Source organism: Pristis pectinata, chromosome 2 (assembly GCF_009764475.1).
Source record: "Pristis pectinata isolate sPriPec2 chromosome 2, sPriPec2.1.pri, whole genome shotgun sequence".
NCBI lineage: Eukaryota > Metazoa > Chordata > Chondrichthyes > Rhinopristiformes > Pristidae > Pristis > Pristis pectinata.
Genome location: NC_067406.1, coordinates 26,618,192 through 26,634,768, shown reverse-complemented (window position 1 = coordinate 26,634,768; position 16,577 = coordinate 26,618,192). Strand labels below are relative to the sequence as shown.

Below are 16,577 nucleotides of genomic sequence, written 5' to 3'. Positions count from 1 at the left end.
GTCTCCTGTTTTCTGTTTCCCTCCCTTTGTGAATAAAGGTGTTACATTCATTGCAATTGCATAAGCTGCACAATTATATAACCGCCTCAAGTTCCATGTAAAACAGCTTTCCAATGCCAATATACCATGAAATTAAAAACAGAAAATGCTGCAAACACTCAGCAGATCAGACAGCATCTGTGGAATGTGAAAGAGATCTAATGATTCAGGTCGAAGACCCTTCATTGGAACTGGGAAAGTGAGAAAACAAGTTCGTTTTAAGCTGCAGAGAGGATGGGAGAGGAATGGATAGGAGAAAGAGATAGAAGTGGCTGTTGCACTTTATTTGTGTACCTGCACTGCCCTCTCCTACCGGATTCCTTCTTCTTCAGCCTTTTGCCTCTTCTACCTACCACCTCTCAGCTTATTACATTTTCCCCCCTCCCCCATCCACCTAACTTCCCCCTCTCACCTGGACTCACCTATCACCTGAACTCACCTATCCCCTGCCTGCGTGTGTTCCTCCCCCTCCCCCCACATTCTGGTTTCTGCCCTCTTCCTTTCCTGTCCTGATGAAGGGTCTCGGCCTGAAACGTCGACTGTTTATTTCCCTCCATAGATGCTGCCTGACCTGCTGAGTTCCTCCGGCACTTTTTGTGTATTGATTCTGCATTCTATTTTCTTGTTACTACCTTGATGTACTTACGTATGGCATGATCTGCCTGGATGGCACACAAACAAAAGCTTTTCACTGTATCTCTGTACATGTGACAATAGTAAACCAATTCCAACCAATTCTAATTCTAATTCCAATACCAATTCCAAAGAGGCCTGGGTTGCCTGGGTGATGCCGATGTCTACAGTGCTGATTAATCATCAGATTAATAAGGGGAGTTGGAGAGAGATAAACCAAACAGAAGGGCACGTTAAAGCTGTGAAATGCAGGCCAGAGCTGAACCTGAAACTAAAATGATACTGGAGTGTCTGTGCAGAGAGAAAAACTGAGTTAATATTACAGACGAGTAACCCTGCAATAGAACTGGCCAGTACCGAGTACAGGGTGGCACAGCTATCTCACAACTCCAGGTACCCAGGTTCAATTCTGGAGCTATCTATGTGGAGATTACATGGTCTTCCTGTGACTGTGTGAATATCTTCTGGGTGTTTTGGTTGTTAGATTAACTGGCTGCTGAAAATTACCTGTTGCTGAAAATTATGTGAGAGAATAGGTTATAGGGAACTAGGAAGGGAAATAGGATTGATTGGGTGGCTCTGAGAGCTCAATGGGCCAAAAGACTCAATGAGCCAAATGACGTTCTTCTGAGTCATTTGAAAAAAATCTGGAAATAGAAAATGTGTGTTCACTGAAATTGGTAAATTCAGTGTTCAATCTGGAAAGCTGCAATGGGCTGAAACAGAAGATGAGGTGCTGCTCCTCAAGCTTAGATTGGGCCTTGTTATGACAGTGCAGGAGACAGAACGACAGCTAATCCGAGTAGGAGTGGAATGGAGAATTCAGGTGACAAATAACTGGATGCTCAGGGGTCACCCACTGCGAATAGAATTGCGGTTCCCAATCTGCATTTGGTGAGGAGACCACGCCATGAACACCAGATGCAGTGCAATAGATTGGAAAAAGTGCAAGTGAATTGCTCCTTCACTGGAGGGACTGTATGATTCCCTGTGAAGGGAAGAAATAAAAAAGCGACCGTTGCATCTCCTACAATTGCATGGGAAAATTCTTAAGGGGAATAATTGATGGAAATTCTTAAGGGGAATAATTGATGGAAATTGATGGAAGGGAATGGTCCCTTCAGACTGCTGAGAGGGGAGGGGAGGATGTCTGGTGATGAAATCTCATTGAAGGTGCTGGAGATTGCAAGAGGTGGACATTAACCCTGTTTTTTAACCCTTAGATAATGTCTGACCCGCTGAGTGTTTCCAGCATTTTCAGATTTCCACCACCTACAGATTTGTTGATTTTCAATTAACATGAAATAAAGCCAGGGGCAGAATTTTAATGTTTTTGTGAATATTGTTGTCATGTCAAACCTTATTTAACTTTCTGCTCAGAGCACTGGAGTAATTTGACAGTGTAATTAAGTACAATGCATGTGTTAGAAAGCAGTGACAATGTCAGAGAGACTTTTAGCACCGGTTTGCATTGAAAACTGTTTGAAATAGAACAAAACTGAAACAACCATTTCCTGACAGTAGTAAAACCTGATTTAACTGCAGTGATATCCCTTTTAGTACTGTGTCACAGCATGGGGACATAAGAAATAGAGGCAGAAGAAAGCCTTCTAGCCCTTCAAGCTTACTTCAACTTTCAACAAGTTCATGGCTGATCTTCTACCTCAGAACTATTTTCCTGCCCTATCCCCACATCCCTTGATTCTTCTAGTCATAGAGTCATATTGCATGGAAACAGGCCCTTAGGCCCAACCCCCCTCCAACCATGCCTCTTCTTTTCTTCCCTTTCCTAGCCTATCTCTCTTTTTTCTACCACCCCTTTTTTTCCTCTCCTTACCTTTGACCCATCTCCCGGTGGATCTGCTCTCCCCTCCTCCCCCACACCTGCCTATCACTATCTCTCACCTGCATCTACCTATCACTGCCTTGTGCCCACCCCACCTCCCCTCTTTTGTTCACCTATCACTGCTCTGCTTTTCCCTCCTATATATATTGGGCTTCCCCTTTTCCTATCTTCAATCCTGAAGAAGGGTCCTGACCCGAAACGTTGCCTGCCCGCTTTTCTCCACGGATGCTGCCTGGCCTGCTGAGTTCCTCCAGCATCATCGTGTTTTTCATCTAGATTCCAGCATCTGCAGTCCTTTGTTTCTCTACCTTTTAAGTGTTGTTAATGTACTTGCCTCAATCACTTCTTCTGGCAGCTCTTTCTATACACTCACCACTCTCTGGGTGAAACATTTGCCCCTCAGATTCCTACTAAATCTCTCCCCTCTCACCTTGAACCTATGCCCTCTAGTCCTTGATTCCCCAACCCTGGGAAAAAGACAATGCACATTCACCCTATCTATGCCCCTCATCATTTTATACACCTCTATAAGATCACCCCTCACTCTCCGACACGCCAATGAAAAAAGTCCCAACCTGCTCAACCTCTCTCCGTAGCATCCGGAAATCCATCAATCTCGGTGTTGAACCCAGTCAATGACCAAGCATCCACAGCCTTCTTGGATAGAGAATTCCAAAGGTTCACCACCATCAGGGTGAAAAAAAAAGCTCCTCGTTTTAGTCCTAAATGTCCCACTCTTTATTTTGAGACTGGTTCTACATTCCTCAACCAGAGGAGACCGCCTCCCTTTGAGCTGTCTAAGGATTTTGTAGATTTCAAAAAAGTCACCTCACATTCTTCAAAATCTTAGTAAATAGAAGTCTACTCAACTTCTCTTCAAATGGTGGACCCATCAATTGAAACCTATTGAGTCATATAGTGCAAAAACAGGCCCATCAGCACACTGAGTTCACACTGTCCATCAAGCACCCATTTACACCAATATTGCTTTAATCCCATTTTTTATTCTCCCCACATATGTCAAGCCTTATACACCTCTACTAAGGGGAGATTGCTCACTATCTACCCCATTTACACCCCTCATACTTTGTATATCTCAATCAGGCCATCTTCAGCCAACCCTGCTCCAGGCAAAGCAAACTGAGCCTATTTCTCAATCTTATATATTTATTTAAAGTGTAATTTATTTCAATTCTTCAAAAATGTAATTCATTTTGATTCTAGCAAGCCTATAGATTTGATGGCTTCAACCTTAGTCCTTATTTATCGTTCTTCCATGACCACGATTGGTTGTGGCTGTTTGCAGGATAATCATCCCCAGTGCCTGGCATCCTCAGGGCAGTGCCCCAGGCTCAACCACTTTCAGCTGCTCTGTGACCTTCCTTCCATCATAAGGTCAGAAATGGGGATGTTCACTGATGATTACACAATGTTCAATTGCAGTCAGAACTCCTTAGTACCTGCTGCATGCAGCAAAACACTGACAATATTTGGGAATGGGCTGAGCCTTTGACATCCAATGGCATTACCATAGTTGAGTCCCCCACCAACAACGTCCTAGGGGTGACCATTGACTGGAAACTCATCTGGACCAGTCACATGATTACTCTGGCTGTAAGAACAGATCGGGGCGGCTCGCCCCCTGACACCCCAAGCCTTTCACCACATACAATGCACAAGTCAGGAGTGGGAGGAATACTCCCAACTTGTCTGGATGTGTGCATCTCCAAGAGTGCTCATGGAGCTTGACACCATTTAAGACTAAGCAGCTTTCTTGACTGGCACCCATTCAACCATCCATTACTGGCTTACAGTGGCTGCAGTGTGTACCACTTGCAAAATGCATTGCAATTACCCACCTGGACTACCATGACAGGGCCTCCCAAACCCATGACCCATCTACTACCAAGATGGGCAACATATGTATAGGAACACCACCAGCTACAGATTCCCTCCAAGATACACTCCATCCTGACTTGGAATTATATTCCTGTTCCTTCATCATCACTGGAACTTGATTTGCAACAGGACTGTGGGAATTCCTTCACCAGAAGGACTGTAACAATTAAAGAGAGTGAGTGACGACCACCTTCTCAATGGCAATTTGGGTTGGACGATAAATGCAAGCCCACATCCTGAAAAGGAAGTGAAATAACACTGTCTTCGATATATTCTGTTCTCACATTTGAGACCAACTTTTTAAATCATTCTTCCTGGTTTTCTTCCTTTTCCTTTCCATATTTATTTTTAATTTCAATACTAATCTCTGCATTATGAGTTTTGGCCCCTCAAATTGCTTTTCCCCAGTTACATAAGCATCTCAATTAGCATTAATAAATCTGAAGAAAATATATCATACATGGTGCTACATTTCAGGGAACTATTGGAGGAAATGACAAAGAGGGACAGGGTGACAGAGATGGCATCAGATTGTAAGTCCTCCACGTGGTAAAATTAACTGTTACAATGCTGCATTCAAGAGCAGGACTAGCAGCAGATTTAACAATGTTATCTGCAGCTCACCGATAGGGGAAGAAAAGTGCAGAGAGGGGAACTAAGAAATCTGCATACAGTCATTTACATGAAGTGATGCATGCTCCTGTAATTCAATGCAAATGTTTATTTCCAAAATCATGTGCGTTGTGTCTGTTAATGATAAATCATAAATTAAACAACATTCTTTGTTCTATGTTACTTGACATAACTTTTTATTTTCAAATGCCATACTAGATAAATAGATCAGCCCAGGGTAGTATGAAATTCATATAAAATTTACAAGGCTCATTGAATTTGAAGCTACAAACCAATCTGTGAAATGTGATGGACATCTGTTCAAGGTCCATTCTTATGTATTTCCAACTCAGCTGAGCATTTCATCTCAATTAACATATTGTAAAATATGTAGATCATTATTCACCACTCGGTTTATACTACCAATGTTATTTGCTGGTGAGCAATCTTAGATCACTTGATCAACTCACAGCAACTAGCTCACAGTCAATACACTTTTTTGTTTTTGTTCTTCAAGCTGAGGCAGATTCTTTCTTGGAATCCAAATACCTTCTATTTCAGTTCTGATGTAACACAGCTTTCTATGAAGTCTCGGCCCTAATTTTCAACAAGGCATCCCTACCACAGCAGGGTGATATTTCTCCATAGCCAAATGAGTATTCACAATATAATGCTAATTAATGACAATTTAGAAACAGCTTTGCGCTATGGATTTGAAAGCAAGTCCCGAGGTAAAAGGCCAATATTTAACTCACTGCATCACTCTGTGCCCAGTCATTAACTCTTCAAGTGGAAATATCACTTTGCATCAACTTCACAGAATATTCTGGCAATTAATGTCCATGAATTTATCCAATAAGGAACAAAACATGTTGTATAAAAACAAACAGTACAAGTTTCTATGGATATATAAATAGGAAGAAGGTGGTTAAGGTAAATGTGAAGCCTCTGAAGAACAACGGTGAACTAGTAACAGCAAACAAAGAAAAGACAGATGTGTTGAAAATTTTCTTCGCATTAATCTTCACTGTGAAAGACATTGCTAAGGTATCAGACAGACTAATTCCTGATAACATGGTAGAACTTACAAAACTCCCAATTACAAGGGATAAAGTACTGGAGAAATTCAGGAGGCTAATGCAGACAAGTTGTCCGGACCCAATGGATTGCATGCTAGGGTTTTAAAGGAAATGGCTGCCAAGATGGTGGACCCATTGTTTGAAATTTTTCGTAATTTGCTAAACTTAGGGAGGGTTCAGAAGATTGGAAAACAGCCAATGTGACTCCCTTATTCAAAAAGGGGGAAAGGTAAAGGCAGGGGACTACAAGCCAGTTATTATTGGCAAGATGCTAGAGTCAATAATCAAAGAGAATGTGGCTAATTGCTTAGGAAAGCTGAATAGAATTAAACCTAGTTGACCTGGTTTTATGAAAGGTAAATCATGCAAATTTGCTCAAATTCTTTGAATATTTAACAGGGAGAGTTGATAGAACCTATAAATGCAGTGCACAATTACATGTACAACTACTACCGCTGAAAACTGCAGCCACAGAGACTGCAGTAAGCAACATTGCTTCAACTTACCTTAAAAAACTGGCGATCTTCAGAACGGGCAGACTCGGGACTCCAGACCACCCAGGGCGTGAGTGCAGCAGCTGGAAGCTCAGGGAACGTCTCCATTGTTTCAGCAAAGGTGGCTGCAGGGCAGGGCTGCAGGTAAAACTGAAACGCAGGGCCCTAAGGCCCCCACCACCCCTCCATCCTCCTGGCTAATGTACAGTCTCTGGAAAATAAAACTGAAGACCTCAGAGCAAGACTGCAGTACCAGAGGGACATCAGGGACTGTTGTGTACTCTGCTTCACAGAGACATGGCTCACTCCAAGCACTCCGGACACAATGGTCCAGTCCGAGGACTTCCCCATCCACCACATGGACTGGACGGTGACATCAGGTAAGGGCAAAGGCAGCAGCATATGCTTCGTGAATAACTCATTGTAGTGCGCAGACGTGGCGGTTCTGTCACAGTCCTGCTCCCCCGACCTGGTACATCTGGTGGTCAAGTGGCGTCCATTCTACCTGCCGAGGGAGTTCACCCTGGTAGCTGTGTACACTTCACCCCTGGCAAATGTCAAGCTGGCACTGGAGGAGCTGAGCACCATGATCAACAGTCACGAGACAGTGCACCATGATGCCTTCCCAATCAGCGCGGGGGACTTCAACCAGGCTAGCTTGAAGAAGTCCCTGACAAACTACCATCACCATGTCACCAGTAGAACCAGAGGAGCAAACACACTCAATCACTGTTACACCACCAACAAGAACGCTTACTGTATCATCCCGCGTCCGCACTTTGGCAAGTCCAATCACTGGCTGTACTTCTACTCCCGACATGTAGGCAGAGACTGAGAACCGCAGCACCAGGGGTGAGGATTGCAAAGGTACGGTCGAGGGAAGTGGAGGAGCGTTTACAGGACTGCTTTGAATTGGTGGACTGGATCATATTCAGGGGCTCATCTTCAGATCTGAATGAATATGCCACGGCCGTCACCGACTTCATCAAGGGCTGTGTGGATGAGTGTGGGCCTTCGAGAACATACCGAGTTTTTCCCAAACCAGAAGCCCTGGATGAACCAGAAGATTTGCAGTCTGCTGAGGGCTAGATCTGTGGCATTCAAGACCGGTGATCCAGAACTCTACAAGCAGTCCAGGTACGACCTACAGAAGGCCATCATGAGAACGAAAAGGCAATTCTGTGTGAAGTTAGAGATACAATCAGATGCACAACAGCTGTGGCAGGGTTTGCATGCTATTACTTCCGATAAGGCGAAACCTAACAACATAAATGGCAGTGATGCTTCACCCCCTGATTTATGCATACTCTGAAAGGGAGAATAACCAAACACCTATGCGAATCCCCACAGCATCTGGTGACCCTATGATCTCTGTCTCAGAACATGCTTCAAGAGGGTGAACCCTCACGAGGCATCAGGCCCTGATGGCATACCTGGCAGGGTACTGAAGATCTGTGCCGACCAACTGGCTGGAGTGTTCAAGGACATCTTCAACCTCTCACTGCTGCGGTCTGAGGTTCCCAGTTGCTTCAAAAGGACAGCAATCATACTGGTGCCCAACAAGAGCAGGGCGAGCTGCCTCAATGACTATCGCCCAGTAGCACTCACATCTACTGTGATGAAGTGCTTTGAGAGGTTGGTCATGGCTAGAATTAGCTCCTACCTGAGCAAGGATGTGGACCCGCTGCAATTTGCCTACTACCACAACAGGTCTGCAGGGGACGCAATCTCACTGGCTCTCTACCCGGCTTTGGAGCACCTAGACAACTGCAAAATATACACCAGGCTGCTGTTTGTTGCTTACAGTTCAGCGGTCAACACCATCATCACTTCAGTACTAATCAACAAGCTTCAAAACCTGGGCCTCTGCACCTCCCTCTGCAAGTGGATCCTTGACTTCCTTATCGGGAGAACACAGTCAGTGTGGATTGGTAGTAACATCTCCTTCTCGCTGGCAATCAACATGGGCATACCTCAAGGATGTGTGCTTAGCCCACTGCTCTACTCTCTCTGCACTCATGACCATGTGGCACAGCTCAAACACCATCTATAAATTCCCCGATGACACCACTGTTGTTGGCAGACTCTCAGATGGTGTCGAGGAGGCTTACAGGAGTGAGATAGATCAGCTGGTTGAGTGGTGTTGCAACAACAACCTTGCACTTAATGTCAACATGACCAAGGAATTGATTGTGGACTTCAGGAAGGGGAAGTCAGGAGAACACACACCAGTCCTCATTGAGGGGTCAGTGGTGGAAAGGGTGAGCAACTTCATGCTCCTGGGTGTCAACATCTCAGAGGATCTATCTTGGGCCCGACATATTGATGCAATCACTAAAGAGGCATGTCAGTGGCTCGACTTCATTAGGAGTTTGGGGAGATTTGGTATGTCACCAAAGACTCTTGAAAATTTTTATAGATGTACGGTGGAGAGCATTCTGACTGATTGCATCACCACCTGGTGTGAAGGCTCCAATGTGCAGAATTGAAAGAGGCTGCAGAGGATTGTAGACTCAGCCAACTCCATCAGGGGCACAGCCCTCCCCACCACTGAGGATATCTTCAAGAGGTGGTACCTCAAGGAGGTGGCATCCATCATTAAGGACCCTCACCATCTGGGACATGCCCTCTTCACATTACTACCATCGGGGAGAAGGTACAGGAGTGTGAAGACCCACACTCAGCATTTTAGGAACAGCTTCTTCTCCTCTGCCATCAGATTTCTGAACAGTCCATGAATCCAAGAACACTACCTCGTTATTCCTCTTGGTATTGGTTTATTATTGTCACTTGTACCAAGTTACAGTGAAAAACTTGTCTTGCATACTGATCGTACATTACACAGTGCAGTTACATTGAGTTAGTACAGAGTGCTTTGATGTAGTACAGGTAAAAACAATAACAGTACAGAGTAAAGTGTCACAGCTACAGAGAAAGTGCAGTGCAATAAGGTGCAAGGTCACAACAAGGTAGATCATGAGGTCATAGTCCATCACATTGTATAAGGGAACCGTTCAATAGTCTTATCACAGTGGGGTAGAAGCTGTCCTTAAGTCTGGTGGTACATGCCCTCAGGCTCCTGTATCTTCTACCCAATGGAAGAGGAGAGAAGAGAGAATGACCCAGGTGGGTGGGGTCTTTGATTATGCTGGCTGCTACACCAAGACAGCAAGAGGTAAAGGCGGAGCCCAAGGAGGGGAGGCTGGTGTCCGTGATGTGCTGGGCTGTGTCCATAACTCTCTGCAGTTTCTTGCGGTCCTGGGCAGAACAGTTGCCGTACCAAGCCATATGCACCCAGATAGGATGCTTTCTATGGTGCATCGGTAAAAATTGGTGAGAGTCAAAGGGGACAAACTGAATTTCTTTAGCCTCCTGAGGAAGTAGAGGTGCTGGTGAACTTTCTTGGCTGTGGCATCTACGTGATTTGACCAGGACAGGCTGTTGGTGATGTTCACTCCCAGGACCTTGAAGCTCTCAACCCCCTCAACCTCAGCATGTTTGCACGATTTATTTATTTTGTAACTTATCGTACATTTTTATGTCTAGCACTGCACTGCTGCCGCAAAACAACAAATGTTGTGACATATGTCAGTGATAATAAACCTGATTGTGATTCTGTTTAGATTTCCAAAAGGCATTTGACAAAGTGCCACATAAGAGGCTGGTGCATAAATTGAAAGCCCATAGTGGAAGAGGAAGTGTATTAGAATGGATTGAAAAACTGGCTGTCTCATTGAAAGAAGAGAGTTGGAATAAGTGCATTCTTTTCAGACCGGAAGGAGGTAACTAGTGGAGTACCATAGGGATCAGTTCTTGGCCTTTAATTGTTCACTATTTACATTAAAGACATGGAGTATATTGTCAGTATGAACAGTATGTTGGATTTCCAAATTTGCCGATGATATGAAAATAGCTGGAAGGGCATGTTGTGATAAGGATACTGTGATTCTGCAATGGGATATAAATAGAGTGAGCAAATGGGCAAAAGACATGCAAATCGAGTTTAATGTGGGGAAGTGTGAGATTATGCACCTTGAAAAGAGAAATCAAAAGGCAGATTATTATCTAAATCGAGGGAGACTGCAGATGAGGTACAGAGGGACCCAGATGTTCTAGTGCATGATACACAAAAAGCTAGCAGGCAGGTCTAACGAGTAGTTAGGATGGCAAATGGCGTGTTGGCCTTCACTGCAAAGGTATTGAAGTTTAAAGATAGGGAAGTTTTGTTGCATTAGTACAGGGTGTTGGTGAGGCCTGGCATGTAATACTGCATATTAAGTACTGCGCATAACAGATACACTGATGAAAGTATTCTGACTGGTCGTATCATGGTCTGGTACGGCAATTCAAATGCACAGGAACGTAAGAAGCTGCAGAGAGTAGTAGACTCTGCCCAATATATCACGGGCACATCCCTCCCAACTATTGGTAGTAACTACAGGAGGTGCTGCCTCAAGAAGGCAACATCCATCATCAAAGATCCCCACCATCCAGGCCATTCCATCTTCTCACAGCTACCATCGGGCAGGAGGTACAGAAGCCTGAAGTTCCACATCACCAGGTTCAGGAACAGCTACTTCCCTTCAACCATTCAGTTCTTGAACAAACCGGCACAACCCTAATCACTACAGTTTAGCAACACTGTGACCACTTTGGTCACTTTGCATTAAAATAGACTTTGATTTTTTTGTTCTAATTGTGTTCTTTCTTGTAAAAATTGTATATTATTTATAATTAATTAATGTTTTTCTTGTGAATGCTACTTATATGATGCTATGTGCCTGTGATGCTGCTGCAAGTAAGTTTTTCATTGCACCTGTGCACACATGCACTTCTGCATATGACAATAAACTCAGCTTTGACTTTAACTTTTGACTTTGTATAATTTAGGCTGCCGTATTTAAAAAGAGATACAGTAAGATTAGAGGCAGTACAAAGGAGATTCACCAGGCTAATTTCTGGGATATGAGGGTTGTCCTACCAAGAGAGAGCAAATAGTTTGAGTCTATATTCCTTGGAGTTTAGAAGAATTAGGGGTGACCTTATTTAAACATATAAGATCCTAAGGGGGCTTGACAAGGTAGATGTTGGGATATTTTCACTAGTAGTAGAGTGTCAAGCAACAGGACATAACTACGAGATAAGGGCTGGTTATTTAAACCTGAGGTACATAGAAATTTCTTCTCACAGAGAGTGGTGAATCTCTGGAATTCTCTGCTTTGGTGGGTGGTGGAAGCTGGATCATTAGAGGTATTTAAAGTGGAGTTGGGTGAATATTTGATAGATCGAGGAATAGAGGAGTATGAAGAAGAGGAGTTGAGGCTGGCATAGATCAGCCATGATCATATTAAATGGCAGGGCAAGCTTGAAGAGCATGATGTCCTACTCCTAGTCCTAGTTTCTTGTGCTCTTGTGGTACTAAGCAAAATCAAAGCTGCAACAAGATTTTGTTCTATACAGCATTTATATCACAAAATGGAAATAAATGTGGAAACCTCACCCACCTGTGATATCCCACATAAACCACAAGATTTGCAAGGTAAGCTCATGTTTGACCCAATCTCAGTTCTTGTGCTGCAATCTAAGCACCTTGTCATGCCATGGTTGCTAACAGAACATGTTATAGACATTGTTCACAAAGGTCATCAAAATTGATAAAATTGATGGCCTTGTGATTCCCAGGAACAAATCGATCAGCTGAATACATAATCAACAAATGTCTAGTGCATTAAGCCACCATGGTGTCCATACTGCAAGAATCAATACAAACGTAGGCTTATCTAAAAGGCCAGGGTTTAGCATTAGTTGTGATTTTTCAGCTTTATAGTTTATTTGAAGTGACTACCATGAAAAGTTCCATGATCAAGCATTGCATGGTTTGCAAAGGGTAGCACAAAAATCATGTTTCAAACAGTCAGATCATCAACCACTGTCACTGAATCCAAAATGGATAACCTTAATACCAAAGACAAAAATGAACAGCAGACATTAAAGCCTGTACCCTCACAGCCAGAAATCTCAAAGCACTATCCATCGTGCAGGCAGAAAGTCTTGTTGCAGCTTTGATTTTGATCTTCAACAACTAGACCAGATTCCCCCTGTGGAAATGTTCAGCTCTACATCTGATAAAACAACCATGCCAAGGTTTGATTGTATCTTTGCCCCGTTTGGTGTTCAACAAGCAGTGAGGACACATGACAGACCACTGAAAAACAGAAAGGACTTCAGGAAATTTGCAATCGATTTATGTTTTGTACATTATGAAATGTCCCCTTGTGTCCATGCAGCAATAGTGAAGTGAAGGGAGTTGTGTGAGCATTGAAGAAAGTCATTCGTTCTTCTCAAAACAAAGGGAAAGCAAGGAAATAAGAACTTTATTTTTTTATTATGAAACTATAGGGCAATACTGCATTCAATAAAGGAATACAGGCAGCTGCATTCTCTTCTGGACAACTTATGCCTACATATGTTCCAGAGGTATCCCATGAGATACATGATCAGCATCCACACTAGTGTGGCAAACCCAAGAGAACACAAAAGCAAGTGCAAAGAAGTACACGAAATTCAGATCTCTGCCACAACAACATTACAGTTGTTGTGAAACATGATAACCCATAGACAAGCAAGTAACTCCAATAGATATGCCCCTATTTGAAGAGACCATCATGAAAAGTTTCAAGCATTGCATATTTTGCAAAGGATAGCACAAAAAATGTTTCAAACACTCAGATCATCAACCACTGTCACTGAATCCAAAATACATAACCTCAGGATCAAAGAAGAAACCGAACACCTGACATTAAAGCCTGCATCTTCACAACTAGAAATCACAAAGCATTATCCATCCTGCAAGCAGAAACCTTCTCATATCAAAAAGACTTTGTGACAAAATGATATGAAGAATAGAAAACCAGAGTGCTCCTTTTAATCAACATGAGGGATGTAACATTAGGCTATCATAATGTGATGTAGTACATTTCATTTCTTAAGTACAGTGTGTTTATGTCTTCTTTAAGACTATGAACAGTTCTGAGCATGTCCAGTATCTGGGGTGTGGCCCTAAGGAAAGCAGCCATTGTTTCCATCATGCTCAGCAGGGAGTATGTAAAATAAATCATGGATGCAAGGGCTAAAGTGTCTCAGTTTATAAGCACCAAGTGACTAAATGCAATCTTGCAGAGTATTTTCAGGCACTGTGATATTAGAATTGTTATCCTATTATTAAGTAATACACTGCATAATATTTTATATAGAGAATAACAGATACATGAGAAAAATTACAAGCATCAGTTTTATAGAGGAACCTAGGTGATGATTACAAACTCCTTCAGCTACACCTACTTTGCTGTGGTAGCATAGGCAACTACAATAAATGGTGCTTAATGTATTCTTCCTAAATCAAATTAATTTAATTTTGCAGCCATTCTATTTTTGTTTAACACATTACTGTAAGAAAACTAATATTAATTGTTTTTTTAAATGACCAAAGTACTTATTTGCAAAATTACATACAACATACTCGATACTAAATAGAGGACGTGCATTTAAGGTGGGGGGGGGGGAGTTTAAAGGAGCTGTGTAGAGCTTTTTCTTACACAGAGCGTGGTAGGTGCCTGGAATGTGCTGCCAGGAGTAGTGGTGGAAACAAATATCATAGTGGCACTTAAGAGACTTTTAGACAGGCACATGAATGTGCAGCGAATGGAAGGATATGGATCATGAACAGGCAGAAGAGATTTAGTTTAACTTGGCATCATGTTCGGCACAGACATCATGTGCTGTACTGTTCTATGTTCTAATATACTGCACAGGAGAGACAAGCGACGGCAGATGCTGAAACCTGGAGCAAATTACAAATTGCTGGAGGAACTTAGCGGATCGACCGTCACAGATGCTGCCTGAGCCGCAGAGTTCCTCCGGCAGGTGTTCCTTTATATTGCACAGGAAAGGGCTATTAAGTTCAACTGACCCATGTGGCATTTATGCTCCTGAAACTTCCTCCTATCCTTGCTCGTCTAACACAGCGGCACAACTCTCTATTCCCAGCTCGATCCAATGTTTATCTAGATCTCCCTTAAATGCATCTATAATATTGGCCTCAATTGCTCCCCATAGAAGTGAGTTTCAAATTTTCAACAGCCTCTGGGAAAGTAAATTTCTTCTGTACTCCCTGCTTGATTTCTTGGTGACGTCTCACATAAAGTAAACTACATCTGGGGATGAGGTCGTAACCCAGCCTCAGAGATTGAAGTAATTCCCACACACTGGTGACGCTTTTGAGCATATATCTCCCCTCAAAATGTATCTCTCCCAGTGAAATAAATTGCCGATGCTTATCTCTTGTTTGAAGCCCTGCTGGACAGGCAGAGGGCATTACAGGCAATCTTTCCACACAAAAGAAGCTATGTGTTGTATTAGTCAGCCAATATGCTCCATTATCCTACATCTACTTATCGGCGCCTAATGAGTTGTCGCCTATGTCGTTTGCAAGCCTCTATCTTTGTGCACATTATCTTTGGTTAGCTGCTCTGGGTTAAGGGCAGTTTTGGGATCAACATCACTTCGGAGATAATTAGTTACAAAACAGCTTTGACTATACCTCCTGAACAATGTTGGTATTACCCTATCTAGAGATTTAACAGCAAATGCAAACAGTTTATTTAGAAGATATACTTCTAGTAGAGGCTAAATCTGCAAGTTTATACAGACACACGAACATTGTATAACACACTCTGCTTCTGCATTAATCTATTATGTATGCACTCCCAGTTTTGGTGTGATGCACTAACCCGAACCGTTTTCGTGCACACAGCCACACATTCACTCATTAAGGGAAGACAAAGACAAAGTATGAGCAAATATGCGTCTATTCCATCCCTTCTAGGAGTCAGGGCTGATTGTGAAGATTTTAACATCCCCACATCCTTGCTTTCCTATCCATTTCCCCATATCGTTTAGCCTTTTTAAGAAATCAATTCACTGTCAACTGAAAATGCTACAGAAAATGTATCTGGAAAGCTGTCACCAATTCTTTCACCGTGCAATGATAAATAAACACTTACCACTAAAGAAATCCCATTGGTGTAATCGGGATGGGGTTCCTTTGGCTGGTGCGGATTTGTCATTTGCCAGTTCAGGAGGCGATATAATTCTGTTGCTGGATGCTGTCCGATCGGTGACTGACCGATCCGCTCTCCTTCTGCAGGCTAGAAAATGAAGCCAGTCTGAAGCAGCGGGAGAGGGAGCGGAGCACAGCGCCACAGCACTGACGTCAACGCGCCTGTCAATCACATTGCAGCCACCTGATGTACTGCAAATAAAGCGCTGGTCCTTGGTAGTTTGGCAGGGAAAGGGAGAGAAAAGAATGTGTTTTTTTTGCTTCGAAGGGAGAGACTGCAACCATCTGATGCGAAGCATGGATAAAATCAACCCCGGAGAGAATATTAGCCAATGCTGCAGCCTGATCACCGCACTGTCTTGGAGCAGAGGCCATCTGCAGTAAAGGACCGGAGTGTTGCAGCGCAGAAACAGGTTGCTATCTCATACTTTTTTTTGAAGCGAATTCTATTTTAAGAGAGAACCGAGCACCCCGTTTCAACGCCAATTTGCTATAAAATTTCACATTCTCTCCATATTTTATTTTCTCCAAACACCACCGTAATTCCTTCCGTGATCGTTTTATGTCTTGTTCGCTCACATGAGACGTGCACTCGGGTCAGAGTTATATATAGGGAGGCACCAGCTGGAGCGCCAGTGATCGGGGAACAAACCTTCTGTTTCACATGGTTGAGATCAACAAGCGGTTGCACAAGACCCACATGTAAATACTTGTGGTCGAGTGATGAATGGAGCCAAAGCACTTCAAAATCTTTAAAAATCTTTTAAAAATCTTTAAAAATCTGTTCCAGTGAAGTTACTCGTTGATTTTTTTGTATTAAAATAGAAAGCGTGGTGCTTTATAACTGTTCCTTCCAC

The 16,577-nt window shown here is 43.0% G+C and overlaps 2 protein-coding genes across 7 annotated transcripts in view; one reads left to right on the top strand and one right to left on the bottom strand.

The window, feature by feature from the left end:
- The window catches only part of LOC127567353 (mitogen-activated protein kinase 4-like), an 84,438-nt gene extending 68,676 nt beyond the window's left edge, over positions 1-15,762 (bottom strand). For 4 of the 6 annotated variants that reach the window (XM_052010150.1, XM_052010148.1, XM_052010152.1 and 1 more), the window contains exon 1: positions 15,665-15,762. The gene's annotated coding sequence lies outside the window, so the exon portion shown is untranslated. The remainder of the gene's footprint in view (positions 1-15,664) is intronic. The other 2 variants (XM_052010151.1, XM_052010153.1) reach the window with 2 other exon arrangements.
- Positions 15,763-15,938: 176 nt separating this feature from the next.
- Positions 15,939-16,577, top strand: part of tnks1bp1 (tankyrase 1 binding protein 1) — an 82,009-nt gene continuing 81,370 nt past the window's right edge. The window contains exon 1 of the mRNA XM_052010156.1: positions 15,939-16,133. The gene's annotated coding sequence lies outside the window, so the exon portion shown is untranslated. The remainder of the gene's footprint in view (positions 16,134-16,577) is intronic.